The sequence below is a fragment of the Lepus europaeus genome, chromosome 1 (assembly GCF_033115175.1).
Source record: "Lepus europaeus isolate LE1 chromosome 1, mLepTim1.pri, whole genome shotgun sequence".
In the NCBI taxonomy this organism is placed as follows: domain Eukaryota; kingdom Metazoa; phylum Chordata; class Mammalia; order Lagomorpha; family Leporidae; genus Lepus; species Lepus europaeus.
In genome coordinates, this window is record NC_084827.1 from 50623797 (window position 1) to 50645657 (window position 21861).

Below are 21861 nucleotides of genomic sequence, written 5' to 3' on the forward strand. Positions count from 1 at the left end.
AACTATGTGTTGGTATTTATTTGTAATATTAGTAACGATAATCATTCTGATTGCTGTTGTGTATATGTGATAAAGTTTCATCTGATCTGAATTAGGCTAAAATCACACTATAATTATCTACCTTTTAAAAACATATATTTGAATTTAAATGCAATGATTAGGTAACTCTGCCTCTCAGCTAACTTGCACATAATGTGTAGGCGTCTGTAATTTCAATTCAGGATTTACAAAGCATGTATACTACATAAGTAAAGGGACAAGCCGGTTTAATCCCTGAAAGCAACAGAAGTTGAAAGAAATAAGAATTACACAGCAATCAATGGTCAAGTTGGGTCAAGAATTGGACATTTTTACCTTTGTGTCCACGGTTTTGATGATTCTCTCTACTATCAGTGGTTTTCAAACTGCTCATAGGAAAGCTAAGAATCTTTTTGAGGTGTTCCTTTTCCAGAGAATGGAGACTAAGAAGCTGCCAGATAACATGACTGAAATGACAGGCACTAAGTAGCCTCTCTCTTCATGCCCTAGACCAGCTCTCTGTTAATATGTATTAAGATCTCATGTAACTTAGATGGATTACCTCATTTTATAAAGTTTACAACATTTGTGTTCCTGTGCTATTAAAAATCATATGCATAAAACAATTTATTAATGAAATGGGCACTGGAAGGAAAATTGATTTAAGAGCAAAGAAAGAAGACCAAGTCCATTTAGATGCTTTTCCTCATTCACTGTAGAAAAAAATAAAGATTATGATTAAAATTAAATTTATTTTTGGAATTGTTTTTCCTAATGATTATGTCCCTAGCATAAACATAGGTAAAATTGTTTATGTACTAAAATACATAACAGTGTGAAGTATTTCCAGCAGAAAAAGAAAAGTACTTTCTCATACCTGTGATATTTGAGCTAATAATGGAAAGTATAGTGGGGACTGGTATGGTGGCATAATGGTTTGAGCCATTGCTTGCAACACTGGAATCTCATATGGGTGCTGGTTCGAGTGCTGGCTATTCCACTTCTGATCAAGCTCCCTGGTAATGTGCATGGGAAAGCAGAAGAAAAAGGCCCGAGTCCTTGGGCCCCTGAACCCACATGGGATACCCCCAATGAAGCTCCTTGCTCCTGGCTTAAGCCTGGCCCAGCCCTGGCAGTTGTAGCCATCTGGAGAGTGAATCAGCAAATGGAAGATACATCTCTCTCTCTCTCTCTCTCTCTCTCTCTCTCTCTCTGTAACTCTGCAAATAATTAAATTATTATTTAAAAAAGAAACTCGACTGAAAAGAGTATATGAAATTTGGGATCCATAAACTTTTTCTAAATTAATTCAGGACTTATAAATCACTGAGAGAACATTCTATATTTATTACAAAATTTTCTCAAGGGAAAGAATAAAATGAAATAATAAAATACTCCATTGAACATATAAATATACTAACATTGACTGGAGGCATAAATAGATACATGCATACATAAATACATATGAAATGTTCAGAAGTATCAAAAGATATAAATTTCCAAACATCAATTTTTTTATTATTTGATAAAAATATGTTTATGTTGGTATTGAAGTATTATGTATGGTTGTATTGAGTTTTCCAAAAAGATGGCTCTTGCTTATTTAAACTTATAAAATTCTACTGCATCACAATTTTCTTTAACAGTATCTGAAAGTTCTGAAGATCTCAAACTATCATTAGTTTGAGTTTTAATTATTCCCTTTACACTGAACAATTATAGAAAACTGAAATATTGTTTGTTTACATGTTCAGTTATAAAAGGGAAGAGTCATTGACAAACAAGTTATCAAGAATAACCAAATATCCCAATCCAACCTCAATAACTTATGTACAGATTTGTTGTCATCAGATGGATGCCAGAAAGTGAGGCAGAGCATGCTGACGCTGTAATCATTATCTCTGTGTCAGCACCGACCTCCACTGTTCTCATTTTGCATGTCTTAATTGAGAGAAAGAAGTACTACTTTCCTTGAAAGAACAAACTTGGTTGAGTGAAGAAACAAAACAGTACATTCAAAATGATCCATCTCTCTCTCTCTCCCTCTCTCTCTCTCTCTCTCTCTCTCTCTGTGTGTGTGTGTGTATGTAAGTGTGTATTATCCTGGGCAAAGGTTATCAGAAGCAACCAAATTTGACAAAGTCTAAGGTCTATGCATTTTCTGTGCTTCAGAAAGATTGAGTCCAAGAAAGATATGGTTTTCAAATACTTTCAATCAGCATTTCAGGGTCCCTTTAAGCAGCATTTATCTTCTGGGAAGCATGATAGGAATATTTATATACTAGCTATTTATACTAACACTCTTTGGCAACTACAAGTGGCGGGAGGCCTCACTAACAGCAGGTGCCTTCAAGTTTCAGAAGAGATAATACTATAGTCACTTGGACTACTGTGTAAGAGGATGGAAAGAGAGTTCAACACGTCTACTAAAGCAAGTGTGTAGCTTAGCAGAGGTATTCGGAACAACACAGCATGAAAATGCAAAAGGCCACTGGTGGAAATGCAGAGAGTTCTTAGACTCAGAAAACAACTTAGAGTTGATCTTTTTATCTGCAAAAACAAATGTCTCCTCTAAGTAGACAGATGCTATGCCTATTGGTGTTAGTTATTGCAATTCTCCAGCCAAAGGGACAATGGCAATATAACATCTGAAGAGATATTGCCAAAGTACAGTTTGACACTTTAACAAAAGTATCTGAAACTATTGATTGCAGTTGCCATTACAATGTAAGCAATATGATTATTGTGGTGCCGTAGACAACCTAGAATTCTCTTTTTAATTTTTTTAATTTATTTTCATCCATTTAAAATCAGACCCACACACAGTGTGAGGCAGAGTTAGACAGAAAGAGAGATAGATATAGATCTTCAATACTTTGATGGACTCCCCAAATGCCTGGCAACAGCCAGGGCTGCCAGGCCAAAGCAAGAACCTGGAACTCAATACAAATCTCCCACATGGGTGGCAGAGACAAAAGTACTTGAGCTATCACTGGCTGTTTCCCATGGTGCATATTAGCAGCCAGCTGGAACTGGAAGCAGAGCTGGCACTCAAACCCAGGCACTCAGATATGGGAAACCGGCGTCCCAGGAAGGATCTTACCTGTTGCACCAAATGTTCACCCCAGAAGTCTTTCCTACATCTTCCAATTCTTTACTCCCACTCCCATTTCATGTCAACTACACATTCAATTAACTTTACCTTCTAAATATCTGATAAGTCAGCCCAGCTATATCCACATTTAGTGATGCCATCTTAGTCCATATTATCATTATGTCTTTAACATTGTGGAAGATTTTGCAAGATCTGAATTCTGCTTACCTGTCCATGCTCAAATAGTTTCACCTGTTTTCTCAGCTTTCCTTGCATATCCCAGTTGGTTCAGGTCCCACTGGTTTATGTTCTAACAGCATTCTGTATTGCTTTGTTCACAACAATTATCCACAATAAATTATTTATGTGTTATTTAATATGATGTTCCTAATCAGATCAAGCTCAATAATTGCAGGGACAATGCATGTGTCATTCATTTCATTATGCAAAGCAGTTCTACATAGTAGGTATGCCAGGAATAATTTGATTGAATGAATGGAGAATTACTTTGAGTAAAAGATAGTTTTGTGGATTATAATAACATAGACCAAGAACTATGAATATAAATACGAAAAATTGATTTCTCATTTACTGAGCTCCTCTTTTATTTTTATAAACATTTATTTATTTATTTGAAAGGCAGAGTTACAGAGAGGCAGAGGCAGAGAGAGAGAGAGAGAGAGTCTTCCACCCGCTTGTTCACTCCCCAGATGGCCGCAATGGCTGGAGCTACGCCGATCTGAAGCCAGGAGCCAGGAGCTTCTTCTAAGTTTCCCACATAGGTGCAGAGGCCCAAGGACTTGGGCCATCTTCTATTGCTTTCTCAGGCTATAACTGACAGCTAGATCTGAAGTGGAGCAGCCGGGATTTGAATCAGCGACCATACGGGACACAGCACTGCAGGTGGCAGCTTTACCTGCTATGCCACAGCACTGGCCCCAAGCTCCTCCTTTAAACACAACTCATTTCTTGACAACAGTAGAGATTCAAGGTGACTGATGCTTAGTATACAAGATTACTCTTTTCCACTAGCTTTGAGTTTAGTTACCTTGAAGTTTCATATTTTGCTTCTGAATCCCTACTTAGCATTATGCATATAATAACCATCTTTAATTTTTCTGAGGATTAAATGAAATTATATTTGCAAAGAACATGGCTGATAGTAGACACTCACAATTTTATTTCTGACTCCATCAGAATTACCTAACCAAATATTGACACATTAGCCTTCTAATCCATGAGATTTTATTCTAAAATTAAACAAAACAAAACAGCAGTAAAGAACTCAGAAATAAATGCATTTCTTTAAAGATAAGAATTAGCCAATTTGGTGGAATCTACAGAAAAAAATTACCTTCCAAAAAGAAAGAAAAATACTGTAATCTTCCTGGCTTAAATTATTTCTGAGAGCTTATTAGTGTGTGTACAAAGAAATAAAAAATAATGATATTACAGAAATGTTACCTATGAAATGATCAATTATTACTGCAATCTATTTCTTTATATATTGGGCATCTTAGGGTGTAAAACTTTGTTTAGTCATCTTTGAGAAAAATCATTGGATTCAAGAAATAATTTAAGTAAAAAGTGAATTTCTGGTCACTGAAAAGTGAAAAGAACTTGAACAGTGAAAGGAGAATGGGAAAGACATGAAAAAGACTAGTAGGAAAGAAAATAACAGAGGAATTAAAATAGAGAAATGAATTTAGAAAGATATACCAAGACTTAAAAAAATCGCAATGCTTTTAATCCCATGTGTCAATGAATTTTTTTAAGCACCTTCACATTTTAAGAAGCACCTTCACATCTTAGCTGGGATGGAGAAAGTAATAATCAAATGGTTATGTGACTTAGCATCAAATGGCTGTTATACATTGTGAGTGTTTTTGGAAGATAGTTCTCCAAAACTGTTCCTGAATGAAACAATTGTGCTTATGAATAAGAAAAAAATTCCTAAATGGAGAAAACTGCAGTATGTTTCATAAGGGAAATTTCATTTTTCCTCAAATGCTAAAAGAAAGCATAATTTTAAACGAATTGATAAAAATAATTTAAAAGTCTCTTTTTCCCAAAATATTCAAATTACTTGTTGAGTTCTTTCATTCTTCCTCTTTTATAAGTACTATAAGTGAATGTGAGCTAATACACATTGATTTATTTTAGCAGGTCAACATGTTTCCATTATAACAATTTCTATTTTTCTCCTTTTTGGCAACTAATTGGTAGCTAGTATGAGCTATCAGACAGGGAATTTTCTCACACTAATTGGTTCAGTGGTAGATGGCATACTTACTCAAAGAGCCCTGATGTGTTTGTCTAGTTTTTGAGAAAAAGTAGGGCTATAATTTATTTTTAAGATGCAATATAAGCTAAAAGAAAGAAGTAAATGAGATATAAAAGTGCAATAAATGTATGTTGATAGAAAGGCTGAAAAGAGGTAATAGGAAATAAATGGAGAAATAAAAGAAAAGGTTTCAGACATTACTCACCTGAATTTCATATTTACTGATAGATTACATGTCAATTCAGGAGATAGCCTGAGGTTTCCACTTTTATTCTGTTCAATCTCATTTGTCCTGGTTCAAAATTCAACTGCCTAAATATTCTTCATTTGATTCCTTCTATATATAATAGACAAAGTTCCTGATGAAAGGCTTTCTATTCACAACTATGAATTTAGCCCTGAGACTCTCAACATTCATCGTTCTCTGTCTCTTTCTTAAAACTTAATATGATAAGTGTAGTGAAAATATCACAATATCTGTTTTTGTCACATAGTTGTTTAATAATCATGACAGAAAATTTATTTGGAGGGAGAGAAATTATTAATCTGATAAAGTTGTCATTTCAAGGGAAAATTTTTTCATAACATTCTCCATATAAAGATGTTATTAAAAGTAGAAAAATAAATTCACTGACGACAAGATAATGAAACTGAATTGACTCAAGTGTATATACATTGTGTGTTGCGTATTTTTGTAAACTTGAATGTTTCATGAGTTTTCAATAAATACAGTCTTGTTGACCAGGCCAAAGTCTTTTTCCATTAGAAAGACTGTGATCCGGGTCAGTGCTGTGGAATAGCGGGTAAAGCCACTGCTTCCAGTGCTGGCATCCCATATGGGCACTGGTTTGAGTCCCAACTGCTTCACTTCTGATCCAGCTCCCTGATGGCCAGGGAAAGAAGTAGAAGATGGCCCAAGTCCTTGGGACCCTACACCTACGTGGGGACCCGGAAGAAGCTCCTGGATCCTGGCTTCAGCATAGCTCCAGCCTTTGCAGCCAACTGGGGAGTGAACCAGAGGATGGAAGACGTCAGTCTCTCTTTGCCTCTTCTTCTCTCTGTGTGTAATTCTGACTTTCAAATAAATAAATAAATCTTAAAAAAAAAAAGAGGGAATGTGATCACATTAAAGTGTTTTACTACTTTTGTCCTTACCATTTACTATAATTTATTATATAGCTCATTAAGAAATGTAAATGCATTTAGAAAATTTATATTGAATTTGAAGCAGTGGGCATGTATGAAAAAATGAAAATCAGAAATAAGAATTGTTACTGGAAACAATAGTACTCGGTAAATACTAATCACAATTTTCATGGTGCTTTATTAATATATCTAAATATTACCCAAATCTACCAGTAAAAAAGACCACATATAGACTTGATTTTGGTGTATTACATATTCCTAGAATATGTAATTTAGTCAATAGATAAATGTTGAATAAATGAATTCATACTTACTCATCAGGGAAAAAAATGACAGAAAGACTGACTTCTTGGAATATAGGATGCACCTCCATACTTAATGATTGGAGTTCACATTAAAAAATACAGACATAACCTAGAGATATCATGGGTTTGGTCCTAGACAACTACAATAAATTAAATATTGTAATAAAGCAAATCTCATGATTTTTGCTTCCCCAGTGCACACAAAAAATACATCTACAAAATACTGTATTCTAAGTGTGGAATAACATTATATCTTAAAAAATGTATATATACACTAATTTGAAATTCTTTTTTAATATTTATTTATTGTTTAAAGATTTATTTTATTTATTTATTTGAAAGAGTTAGAGAGAGGCAGAGTCAGAGAGAGAACGAGAGGTCTTCCATCCTCTGGTTCACTCCCTAAATGACCTGCAATGGCCAGAGCTGAGCTGATCTGAAGCCAAGAGCCAGGAGCTTCTTCTGGGTCTCCCACATGGGTGCAGAGGCCCACACGCATGGGCCATCTTCTACTGCCTTCCCAGTTCATTAACAGAGAATTGGATTGGAAGTGGAGCCACCTGGAGGTGAACTAGCACCCATAGGGGATTCCAGCTCTGTGGGCCAGGGTTTTAACCTGCTGCACCACAGCACCAGCCCCATTGATTTCTTTATTGCTAGAAAATTACTAGCAACCATCTTAGCTTTCAGAGAGATTATATTTTAGTGGGCATAATTGTTTTGCTTGTGGAGAGTGTTGTCTCAATGGTTGTGGCTGCTGACCCACCAGGGATGTGGTTGCTGAACGCTGGGGTGCCTGTGGTCATTTCTTAAAATAAAACAACAATGTCACTTCCCACATCAATTGACTCTTCCTGTCATGAAATATTTCCATGTAAACTGGATAGCATTTTACTCAGAGTAGAATTTTTTTTCAAAATTAGAGTCAATCCTCTCAAAGCCTGCCTCCACTTCCTCAACTAAATCAGTGTAATATTCCAAATAATTTGTTGTCATTTCAATAACGTCCACAGAATTGTCTTCAGGAGAAGCTTCCATCTCACAAAACCACTTTTTTTTTTTTTTGACAGGCAGAGTGGACAGTGAGAGAGACAGAGAGAAAGGTCTTCCTTTACTGTTGGTTCACCCTCCAATGGCCGCCGGCAGCTGGCGTGCTGAGGTCGGCACACCGCGCTGATCCAAAGGTAGGAGCCAGGTGCTTATCCTGGTCTCCCATGGGGTGCAGGGCCCAAGCACTTGGGCAAAACCACTTCTTAACTTATCTATGAGCAGAAGCTCCACATCTGTTAAAGTTTGAGCATGGATTCCAGCAGTTCAGCCATATGTCCAGGCTCTCCTTGCAACTCTACTTTTCTTGCTACTTCTACCATATCTGCAGGTACACTGTTTACTGAAGTCTTGGACCCATCAAAGTCATCCCTGAGCTTCTCCCAAACTCCTGTTAATGTTGACATTTTTATCTCCTCCCATGAAATCATGATCGTTCTTAATGCCACCAAAAATAGTGAATCCTGTCCGGAAGATTTTCAGCTTTGTTGCTCAGTTGTGTACGGGGAATCGCTGTCTTTGGCAACTATAGCCCTGTGAAATACATTTAATACATAATTAGTCCTGGAAGTTGACATTACTCATGGCTACATTACTCGTAGGCTGCAGAATGGAAGTTGTGTTTGTAGGCATGACAATATTAATTTCAATGCAAATCTCTATCACAGCTCTAGGGTGACCACAAGCTTTTTCAATGAGCAGTAACATTTATATTTTGAAAGAATTCTTTTTTTTATACAGGTCTCAACAATTGGGGTAAAACATTCAGCAAATTGTGGTGTAAACAGATGTGCTGTCATCCAGGCTTTTTTGTTTTCCTTAGCAGGGTAGAGACAGAGTGGAATAGGTGCAACCAGGATTCTTGCCATGGCTTCAGCTTAACATCAGCAGATGCATAAAACACTAAGGGTTGTCCTGCCCTTTGCAACTTTGAAGCCAAGCATTGATTTCTCCTCTCTAGCTATGAAAGTCCTAGATGGTATCTTCTTACACTATAAGGCTACTTTGTCTATGTTGCTGAGGCATAGTCACCTCATCACTTACCTTGACTGGGTCTCTGGTGAACTTGTTGCAGCTCCTGCCTCCGTACTTGTTTCACCTTGTACTTCTATGCTACGGAGAAAGTTTCTTTCCTTAAATCTCTTAAGCCAACCTGCGATATCTTCAAATTTTCTTATGCAGCTTACACTCCTCTCTCAGCTTTCGTAAAAAGAGTTGGGGCTTTGCTCTGGGTTTGGCTTTTGCTTAAGGAAATGCTGTGATTATTACAATGTTCTATTCTGGTGCTAACACTTTCTCCATGGTCAGGTACATGGCTATTTCAAGCACTTACCTTGTGTGTGTTTGCTAGGTGGTGCTTTTAATTTTCTGCAAGAACTGATCCTGTGAGTTCACAACTTGACTCATGGTGCCAGAGGTGTGGATTTCAGCCTGCCTCTGCTTTTAGCCCACCTTCCGCACTAAGTTTAATTATTTCCAGCTTTTGATTTAAAGTGAGACATGCACAACTCCTTCTTTCACTTGAACACTTAGAAGTCATTGCATGATTATTAGCTTAATTTCAAAATTATTGTGTATCATAGAATAAGGAGGCCTGAGAGTGGGAGAGAGACTAGGAACCACCAGTCAGTGGACAGCCAGCACACACACAATATTTCTCAATTAAATGTTTTGTCCCATGTAGGCAGGCATGGCTCATAGCACCCCAGAACAAACTCAAAATATATTGAATCTGCATGATTATTTCCATTTCTACCACTAATCTAATCGCCATCACTTTTCACCTACATAGCTTCAATAACCTCTGTGCTTGTAGTCCTGCTTCCCACAGTTCCTCCTCCAAATAGCACATGACGCTATTTGAAGGATCATTTTTGAGAGTCAACTCCAGTTGAATAAAATCCATGTTGTATAAAACTTCACACAAACTTTACTTCTCATAGCTCATAGCTACAAACTCTAGCATACTAGTAACATTTCTTTCTCTGTTCCTCAATAACACCAACTTCTTGCCTACCCCGGGACCTTCTGCTTAAATACTCTGCTCCCAGATAGTCGCATGCTTGGCCCTTAGCATTCTGGCCCCAGCATACTCACATCCATTGAGAGGTCTTCTCTGACAATCATATCTAAAGAACTTAGCCACTTCCAATTTTTGTTCTCTACTCCCATCTCAGGGGCTTTAACTAAATGGTGGGTCCCAGTTCAGCTGTCTGCTTCAGTGATTTTCATTAGAACACAGATGCCCTGTTTGTTTATGTGTGTTGGTTTTTGTTCTACAACATAAAAGTGAAATGATTTTGCCAGAGATGATATGGTCCACAAAGACTGAAATATTTACTATTGGACCATTTGAGAATTCAGTTTACCAATGAGTACGCGATACCATATTTCTAAACACAATCTGACAGTATGTTATATTCAGATGTGACTATGGAGTATCTGTGCCTCATCAGAGAGAATGTTCTGTTTTATATCTTAATCCCTGGGAAAATGCACATTTCTAGGAACATAGTGGGCTTCTAAATAAAAATCCTTTGAATTTCAAGTAAAACAAATCAGAAAACACTCTGTTTATCAGCTGGGTGGTAGCTTGCAAGATCAAGTAGATTAAGGGGTGTTTTCTGAAGGAAGAAGGTTCCATACTTCGCCAGAACTGTCTCTGCCCATGTGACTGCAGTGTGCCAGCCTGGGGAGGGAACAGGCCTCTGCTCCCTGCTGCTGCTGTGCAACTCAGAGAGGTCACTTGACATGAGGTGATCCATGAGATGTAGACAGGATTCCTAAACACTGGGGCATAGCAGAAACTCAAAATGAGCTCCTGGTTCACCAACTCCTTCTTTTCCCTCTGGAAAGATCAACCATTGCCAGAATGGGCAATGTTTCACCATCTGTCTTGGGGTTTAAAGGCCCAGTGGAGGACACTCATTGTGGAGACATTGCAGGAAGAAATACTATTTCTTACTGGAAAGTGCTGAAATTTGGGGGTCTTACATGAATATAGGATGATCTATTGATGGACACAATGAGTATATGGAGAACAGGCCTTTGACTTTGTAGTTCAGAAGTCTGCATCTCATATTGGAGTGGCTGGGTTCAAGTCCCCATTCAAGCTTCTGATTGCAGCTTCCTGCTAACAAAGATCCCAGGAGGCAATGCAGATCCTAGTGGCAACATCTAAAGCAGTTGAGTTTTTGCCACCCACGTGGAAGAAATAGATTTGGCCCAGGCCATGGGTGGGCATTTGGCAGTGAACAAGCAGATTGGAGCTAGTTCTCTCACTCTCTGTTTCTCTTTCTCTCCCTCTCAAATAAATAAGGCATAAAATAATTAAATAAAAGAAGTATGTGGGGTATGGTGTTGATAAAAATAGGATGTTTTTTAGGTCAATGAATTACGTATTCTAACTAGATGGATGCATTTTCTTGTTAAAGCCTGGGGAGTTCAATGTGTCTTTACTAACTGTTTTCTCATATCTCTTGTGGTTGGGAACAGATGGCTGCAATGATGTTCAGATGATGTTCTGATGATCTGGGAAACATTGAACCATCTTGAAATTCTCAAAAAATAATTTCTTATTTATTGGAAAAAATTAGCTGCAAATCTTTTTTTTTTCAAGAATAACTTAATGTGAAAATGTACATGATTATAGCTAACTATCAAACAGGACAGTGCAATTCAAGTATTCTGATTTCAATGTTATTTTTTGTCCTAGCAACATGTAAAGATCTCTAATACATAAAACTGTAAGTCCCAGCAGTTACTAAATAAAAGATCAGACACAAACAGTACAATGTTACCACATTCAAATAGGGATATGTAAAATTGAACTTGTGATTTCAGGTAATAATATTAAGTAAAAATAATTGAAAATTACACAAGAATATCTTCAAGTACTCTTCTGATGAAAAAAAAATGTGCTACTATAAAATGTAGTAAATTTTTTCCTAATATGTAAAAAATAAGAGGAGAGAATTTCAAAAAAAGAAAACTATATATGAATTTCTCCACTCAGAAGTTACTGATTCCATTAAATAACTGAAACTAGTCATTATAGTCTGCCTATATCATATCCATGGTTCTGTCCATTTGGGGTTTTACAAAACTTAGTCCACACATAATTAGCTTCATGTCCTGGATGTTTTGTCACTATAAGTGATTTCTTTTGTCAAATATTCTTAGAAAATACATTTTACTTGTCTGATGATGATTTCTCACAAACATATTTACTTAATCACTGCCTTTTTCTAGATCCTTTTCTTGGAGAAAGTGCAATTATAAGTAATTCTATTTCCTTTGAAATTACATTAATGTGATTCTCATCATGTGCATTATTGAAAGGGTATTGATTCATATTGAAAAATTTCTTTCCAGAAATTTGTACAGATTTTATACTCTTGTTAGGTACTTATGAAAGTTCTATTATATTATATACTCATTAGAGACATTGTAATTTTTTAGCTTTTATAACTCACTGGCTTTTTTACTTAAAACATTGTGCTTCATAATTTTGATGTAGGAGGAAAAATTTTAAAGCTAGTGGAAGTAGAATTAAAAGACAATGTAAATTTTCCATGAACTTATTGAATATTCCTCATATATATTTTACCATTTTGACATACTGTACTTATTCAGTATAAAAGTCTTACTCATAGGGCCTAATTTTGTTCTTCTGTTGTCTCACTGATAGATACTTACAATAATTATTCTTTGACACTTGGATTATTTTCAACCAATAGTTATAATAACAGTTAATTTTTCGGATCTCTTAAGATGAGTTATCAACTCATCTTAATGATGAGTATTTATATGCTAAGCATATGAATCTAATTTTGGTAGGTGCATATATTAGAATGTTTTCTTCTTGAAGTAATACATCTTTTGTTATTTAATTATTATCCTTTCTACCATTGCATTATACATTAAATTTTCTCTCTAATACTGGCACAGTTAAACAAATGTGCTTTTCCTACTTTAACTGTTTCAGCACTTTCAATAACTCCTTACTATCTTGTTTTAAATGATGGTCTTTAAATCAGAAAATAGTCAGTTTTTTTTTTTAAGATTTATATATTTATTTGAAAGTCAGAGTTACAGAGAGAGAGCAACAGAGGCAGAGAGAGAGAGAGAGAGAGAGAAAGAGGTCTTCCATCCGCTGGTTCACTCCCCAATTGGCCGCAATGGCCTAAGCTGCGCCAATCCAAAGCCAGGAACCAGGAGCTTCTTCCTGGCCTACCACATGGGTGCAGGGGCCCAAGGGCTTGGGCCATCTTCTCCTGCTTCCCCAGGCCACAGCAGAGAGCTGGACTGGAAATGGAGCAGCTGGGTCTCAAAGAAGCACCCATAAGGGATGCTGGCACTGCAGGTGGCAACTTTACCTGCTGCAGGCGTTGGCTTTACCCTCTACACCACAGTGCCGGCACCAATAGCAAGTGTTTTAAAAACATCATGACAGTCTTCAATTTGACTGAAGAAATAATTTATGAGCATTATGGTTATCAGTGTTTTTAAATTTTTTTTACTGTACCAGTTTACTTCAGTATATCCTTTATTTGCTTTTGTTAGAAGTTTTGTTTAGTTTTATAATTCATTTTGTAATTTCCTATTTTATTTTACTCCTTACTTATCAGAATATATACATTATTTCTATTAATATTGCTTTTTCTCCATACATTTGTAATATATATGTATCCTATAAATGCTATGTACAATATTCTTTGTTTTTATAAGAAATTTATTAATATAGTATATTCTCAGGGTCATAGCAAATGAATGATAATTACTACAACAGAATTCTCAACAGTTCTCAAATTAATGGAGTGCACATTTGATGTAGTTGATAGATACAATTCTAAGAATATAATGCTACTTCACTCCACCTCCCCCCCTTCTGCCCTCTCTCCCTTCCTTTTTTCCTTTTTTTCTTAATTTTTGAGATAACAAATTTTTAATTTACATTATAGTTTAAGGCTTAATACCACAATATGTGATACCTTAACTGTTATTCAGAGCACAAATAAATGCCACAAGTAGACACAATTTTTCCATATTCAATGTTTGTTCACCCTTCATTTTGTATATGCACATTGCTACATCTTTCATTGCTCTCAGATAATTTATCCTACATAAAGTACACCAATGAGTAAAGGGGCTATCAATTGCTATCTCCTTGTGTAAAATGCTTTGTTTTGTGCACCTGTTCATATTTTTATTTACCATTCCTGGAAAATAGAGGAGATCCCAATTTTCCACCAACAACTATTTTTTGTTTGATCCTCTTTTAAAATTTTGTTTTAGTTATACAAGCTTCATATATTTCATTTATATACATTTAGTGGTTTTTGTTTGTTTGTTTGTTTGTTTGTTTTTTGACAGGCAGAGTGGACAGTGAGAGAGAGAGACAGAGAGAAAGGTCTTCCTTTTTGCCGTTGGTTCACCCTCCAATGGCCACTGTGGCTGGTGCACCACGCTGATCTGAAGCCAGGAGCCAGGTGCTTGTCCTGGTCGCCCATGAGGGTGCAGGGCCCAAAGCACTTGGGCCATCCTCCATTGCCTTCCCGGGCCATAGCAAAGAGCTGGACTAGAAGAGGAGCAACCAGGACAGAATCCGGCACCCCGACCAGGACTAGAACCTGGTGTGCCAGAGCTGCAGGTGGAGGATTAGCCTAGTGAGCCACAGCATCAGCCTTCATTTATATACAGTTAGAAACATAGTGATATTCTTTTACTTATTTATGAGTGGCTTGCTTGCTCTTAAGAATTTTTTTTTGTCTTGATTCCTTTGTTGGTTTACATTAATATGTTTAGGGAGGGGCCGGTGCCACGGCTCACTTGTGGCACCGGAATCCCATGTGTGTGCCGGGTTCTAGTCCCGGTTGCTCCTCTTCCAGTCCAGCTCTCTGCTGTGGCCTGGGAAAGCAGAAGAAGATGGTCCAAGTCCTTGAGCCCCTGCACCCACATGGGAGACTGGGAAGAAGCAGCTGGCCCCTGGCTTCGGATTGGCATAGTTCTGGCCATAGCGGACATTTCAGGGTGAACCAATGGAAGGAAGACCTTTCTCTCTGTCTCTCTCTCTCTCTCACTATCTAACTCTATCTGTCAAATAAAAAAAATATGCTTAGGGAATTTTTATAAAATATGTATTTATTTATAAGACAGAGTGTGAGAGAGACAGACAGAGAAACAGAAATATCTTCCATCTTCCATTCTCCCAATGCCTGCAAGCTTCAGGGCTGGTACAGGCTACAACCAAGAGCCTATAATTCCATCCATGTCTCCCACTGGGCCATCTTCTGCTGCTTTCCCAGGAATACTATCAGGGAGCTGGAGCAGAAAGAGAGCTGCCGGGACCTGAACTGTCACTTAGCTATGAGATGCTAGCATCTCAGGCAACAGCTTATCTTGCTGAGCCACAATGGCAGCCCCTGTCTAGGGAATTCTTAAAAGTTACCTATTTTGCTTGACATAGATCATGCTTCCCCATTTGTAGATCTAGCCTTCTCATCAGGTCAGAGAACTGACAGAGATGAATGTTTGGAGCACCAACATACAAACATTGTCTGTGCTTTGATTCCAGCTTCCTGCTAATGCATCCTGTGAAGCAGCAGACCATGGCTCAAGTGCTTGGTTTCCTGTCACCCGAGTAGGAGATCTGAGTTGAGTTCCAGGCTCTTGGCTTCAGTCTGGCCCAGGTCCACTATTGTAAGCATCTGGTGAGTGAGCCAACAGGTAGAAGATCTTTGTTTGTCTTTATCTCCCTTCCTGTCTCTTTGCTTTTCAAAGCTAAATAAATAAATAATAAATAAATAAATATGTTGTAAAAGCGAAAGTCTGGAGGCGTTATCTCTTTCTATATTTATTATACTAATTTGCTTTCTCATTCTAGAGTTCTGATCCATTGTACATCAAGGCCATATTCAATGTCATTTGCCTCTTAATGCCTTTTCTAAATTTAAGTTCCTATCACTTTCCCTATAAGTTTTGGCAGATAAAACTGTTCACTAATTCTCTACCCCCACTGGCTCTTTTATAACAACAGGGGTTTTCTTTTTTTCTAGTTTTTAAATTTTATTAATTTCCTCTATTTTCCTTAATTTCTTTTATATTTTAATGATTGGTGAATATTTATTTATATTTCTACACATATATTTTGTGTAGTCTATCTCAAACAATGCTAGTATTTGTAGCATTGCAGCTTTTGGAGGTCCACATTATATTGTTATCCTTTGCTGTTCTTACAGACTATTTGGCTTTTATTGTGAAAATGTATCATAATATTATACCAAAATATGCTGAAGTGTTTCAGTGGCATTCAAGCAACAGTGCCTGCAGGCTCTGCTGTCTCTGGCTGAGGTGTTGTTCTGGATGTTAGCTTTCAATCTTCCTCAAGTGTAGCTTCATTTTGGAAGTCTGGGAATGTGACTTTTTGGAATGTGATTTCCTTTGATGGATAGAAAGGGTGAGTTGGCAGAAACTGAGTAGTTCTTGTCAGTCTTTGCTTGGATTTATAAGTCTTTTAATCTTTAAATATATATACAAGAGAGAGAGCACCAACAGAAGCCATATGGCTAAGTTCAACACCAATTGATCAGAGAACTACACTGAGGACATGAATATTTACAGACAAATTCTAAAATTCACTGTACTGATATGTATGTCTCCATGTGGAAAAGAGCTGTACACTGATGTTTTGTTTTTTATTTATTTATCTATCTGAAAGGGGGAGAGAGAGAGGGGAGAGAGACACACAGAGAGAGAGAATATAGAGAAATCCTAATGGTTGTCTTTTACTCAAAACTTTTAAAATAGCCAGGGCCACTCAGGCCATAGCCAAGAACCAGTAACTCAATACCCAGTCTCTCATGTGGGCGTAGAACAACTGCTTGACCCATTACCTGCTGCTTCCAAGTGTGCACATTATCAGGAATCTAGAATGGGAAGCAGAATCAGGACGCAACCTCAGGCACTCCCAAATGGGATTTGTAAATCCTAAGTGGTAGCTTGACCATTGCACCAAACGCCTTTTTCCAAATATGGTTTTATATATCCTGTTACAGTCCATCTTTTGTCTCATGAAAACTTAGGCTTCCTGTTCCTTTTGACAACCAATATCTATTATTTCATATTAATCACGTTGTGCAACTACCTGCACATATTATGAAGATTATCCTCAAAAATGCAAGGTCTAATTAGCGAGCGAGTCATGCTAAAAGAATGATCTACAAGTTAATAGTAGCTATAAATGTCACCAATCAGTATAATCCTTGTTGGCATTATGCCTTTTCGCATTGAGTCTGGTGACACAAATGCCTTTCACCATTGTCATGTAATAACTGTGCAATGAATTGGGTCAAACATCTCTTACATAACAAAATTCAGCAAAAGAATAAAAAGAATCCCTTTGATGTTGAAAACTTATAAGCTTTGGTCTCTGAACAAGTGCCAGGACAGATCCTGAGCCTACTTGTTCTTCAGACACTGGATACCAGCAAAGGAACAAATGTAGGTTAGTAAACATTCTGTTTTTATAAATCAGAGGTGCTTGAAAGAATCTTAAAATGTTGAAAGTATCTGTCCCTTGGGATATCAAAACATAAACTCCCAGGTGACATAGAATATGTAATGCATACATTTCTTAGAAGTTATGAAATTACATTTTAGTGAATACTATGCTCATTTTATCTCTAAAGTTAAAATAATTCATGATTAGCTACAAAACATCTCATTTATTACATTCATCCATTGTTCAGTGCTCACTTATTGAATACTTTTATCAAATACTAATTCTGTGATGAGAGTTAGGTTAATCTTTGAAAATCAACACACATATTTCCAATCTTTAAGCATTCAGCTTTTACTCCAGAAGGACCTACAGATTTATAGCTGCTATAGAGTTTATTAAGCTATTAATAACATGGCGATATAATGTCATGATTAGAACCATGGTTTCCAAAGTTTGATTCTAATGTCAGTACTTCACTTAACAGCCCTTTTGGTGGTGAGATTTAGCTTGTCTATGCCTTGATTTCCTCATCTGTAAACTGGGGGTAATAATTGTAGCTGTCTTACAAGATTAATGATTTTTGCATTTCGTATGTATAACAGTATCAGGCACAAGGTAAGTATTCAATTACTGTTAGCTATAAAGCTATGATGTTGTGATTTTTCACAATCTAATCTCAGTGTCACTGCCATTTTTATTGCAGAGAATAATGAGCAAAATAACTGAACATCAAATTGTCTAGTGGATACAGGTATCTCTCATCCAGAACAAACTTAACTTATTATTTATCAAACAAAGAATCTGAAGACGTTTCCAACAAAGGGAAAATACATGATATAAAAACGGACAAGGTCTTGAAATTACCTGGTGTGATCTAGCAATAGTGTTGACGTCAGTGTCACTGGATGAACTGAGTGAAAAATCATCACATGAACATCACTCAGTTTAAGATATCTAGCAGGTGGTTTCTGAGTTTGTTGCTTTAACAAATTCAATCATTTCCTGCAAAAGAAATGCCACAAAGATCGATCAATGCAGAATGGCAATTTCTTTAAACTATTTCAGCTAAATGTCCATTCCCTCCATGAATACAATTCTATTTTTTCACAGCATATGACCAGGTTTGGGAGTCAGTCAATGATATGTGTTACCTAGCTACTTTTATTTTTTTTTCTTTCTCAGATTGTTGAAGTTCCACAGAAACACGTTTGTTGTGGGTTTACTAGTGTGCAGGCTGCAACATCTACGCCTTCCTTCAGTCAAGACAGTTCTGTTGACAATACCCCTTATGTTCCAGCAGTGATTTACTTGAGAAAAGTAGTGAATATTCCAAAAGAATGACCAATGGAATATCACCGTGCTAGGTCCTCTGTGATCCACAAGAATGAAGTGAAAGCACCATGAAGTGATGCTGAAGGCCAAGACGAAGCCGGCTGTGTCTGAAGGCAAAAATGCATGCAGTGCTTCTGGGCCCCCGTCATAAGCAGCGCAGAGCATCCGCCACCTCGGTGCCCACCGCCATCTTCTGAGCAGCTCTCGCATGCTTCACCAAGACAGACTCTTCTTAAGTGACTTTATGAGCCTCTTAGGAATCTCCCTAGGTGTAGACACTGCATTACGCAGTGCTGGCTACCACTGCCTGACCATCCACTCAAAAGCCATCCATTCTGGGGAGTTCCTAAAGGGTGACTTCCCCCAGCACTTACTGCAAGAACCAGTCTTGATCCATGTGAAGGCAGGAGAAAAACGGATAAAACAGGTTTCATGAAAGTGCTTAATTTTCCAAAATCCTTCTGAGCAGACACATACAAAAGCTGCAGCAGCAAAACAAGCAAAAAAAAAAAAAAAAGCAAAACAAAACAACAAAAACACCCTAAATAACTTCTAACTTCAAGAAAAATGTCAGAAGGATAAAAGTTTCATTTTTTCACAGCCGTTTGTTCTCCCACATAATTTTCGTGCTGATAGCTGAATTTTGTTATCCTATACAAGGAGCTAAGGAACAAGTGAATCTATAGCACCCCATTCATCACCATGGACCCGATCCATAGGAAATACTCAAGTGGTGTTTTGTGCTTTTTCTATGGACCCATTTTAGAAACTATTTAATTAAAATGAAAGGCTGCATAGCTGCTGCATAGAGCAGCGTTTTGAAAAGTGCTCATGTCTGCCTCATCAGCAATTAAATATAGGTGAAGGGAAAGGCCTCGTCCTTCCTGCTGATCTTATTTTCACAGATATCAATCAATGTCAGTAAGTATAGACAGCTATGCACTTCCTGTTGCTTGGTTCAAATGTTACCATCATGACAATCATAAACACAATTTGTTAAACATCCTGATGACTTTTAAGTAAAAGGTCATACATATGAACAATATATATTCCAATTCCTCCTATGTAATTCTAGCTGAAAAGAGGATATGATATTTTTTCAAACTGTTTCAGAAGGAAAGGTCTCTGTAGATCGAAGTGGACATTTTGTGATATGATTGTCATTTCTTGCCCTTATTTATACTCCTGTGGAAATGTGGTTTTTCTATTTTTTACTAGTTGAATAATATGGTTAGTGGTGAATTAGGCCCATGAATTAGAGTGGATTAAAATTTTGCTTTTGCAAACACTGATGAGAGGAGGAGGGAAGAAGGAGGGAGGAGGATGGGGCAGAGGGATGTGTGGTTGTCTCCTTGGAACTGTACCTATGGAATGCATGGCATCAGTTCTCTTGATATTAACTAAACAATACAAAAAAGAATAAAACATATTAGGAATTTTTTTAAAGTTAAAAATAAAGTTTTTGCAAATTTGACTAAAAAAGAAATTTGATGTATGCTAAATGAGTAGTTCAGTTGGTTTCTACTGCATAGGATGGTTTAGGACCCTTAGCTGTGGCTCTCTGAGGAGATACTATAGCAGGCAGTTTAAAGCCATTGACCATTTTTCCCAGAAACATGTATGTAACTTCAGGAGTTTCTGGAGCTTCTGAGAGTACAGGAATTCCTTGGGCAAAACCCCATAGGCTCTAAAATGAATATCCAAGTGATTTTGAGAACCATTCAAATCTAAATCAAATAGTGAACCTCATTGACCTGTTCTCTGTAGCTAGAGGGAATCTGTAACACTAGCTCGAAATTCTGCCTCCTACATTGCCTATGAAAGACGTGCCTATTGCCTACAAACAATGCATTTTCCATGAGATGCTACAAAAAACAGTTCTGTTAAAACCTTAGAAGACATAAAAGATTAGAGTCATGAATGGCATGTCCCTATTTATAAAATTATTTCCGTGTGGAAAACTGCTCCTATTATAAACTTGGTAATAACATTTGTACCAAAACCTTCAAGTAAAACAAGGGCACTTTGCAAAATCTATACTTTAAGAGTCAGATTAAAAGAGAGGCTCCTTTGTATATATGAATATATGTGTGTTCTACTTAAAAGGGCAGAAAAAGGGAACTAGAGTAAGTATAGGAAAGGGTTTTGATTCTACGACTATGATCTTCGAGGGAGAGCAATGTTGGAAGGTTTGGTTTCTAAGAATATATGTTCATTTGCCCTTTGGTTTTCAAATGATTAATTGTTAACTCGCAGATTCAGTGCATGTCAAGGAGAAAATAAGAGGCAGTCCATGGGTTATATCATCTAAAACCAGACAGGACTCTAAAACACATCCAAAATAACAAAGGCTGTTACTTGATTTTCATACTTAGAACATTTTTTCTAATAGAATTTCCTTAGATGCTAAGAAACAGACCAAAAACTATAGGAGATAATTTTCTTCTCAAAGAGCCTTTTTCGTTCATATAGCTAGCAATACTTGTTTTGTACAAGAGAAACAAATAGTAATTTTTTTTTTATTATTTGACAGAGTTAGATAGTGAGAGAGAGACAGAGAGTAAGGTCTTCCTTCCGTTGGTTCACCCCCCAGATGGCCGCTATTGCCAGAGCTATGCCAATCTGAAGCCAGGAGCCAGGTGCTTCTTCCCGGTCTCCCATGCGGGTGCAGGGGCCCAAGCACTTGGGCCATCCTTCACTGCCTTCCTGGGCCACAGCAGAGAGCTGGACTGGAAGAGGAGCAACCGGGACTAGAACCCGGCACCCATATGGGATGCTGGCACCGCAGGCGGAGGATTAACCAAGTGAGCCATGGCACCGGCCCCACAAATAGTAATCTTTAATGTAAGAGCCTGGGAACCACAAAGACTTCTGATTTTCAGCCCACATTGTCTATATTTGTTCCTCATGCTATCATTTACCGTCTGGATTACTTTGGTCAGATTCCCTCACCCTTCTCAGGTGATTCATGCATCATAGGAATAACAATAGTATTGAAATTCATCATTGTATTGTAAATGATCAGGGGAAAATAAATATTAAGCACTTCCAAGCCTGGAAATAATATGACATGTTGGATACATGTTGAACATTATCATCATAGATCACCAGAAGTGACTGTCAGCGATTTCCT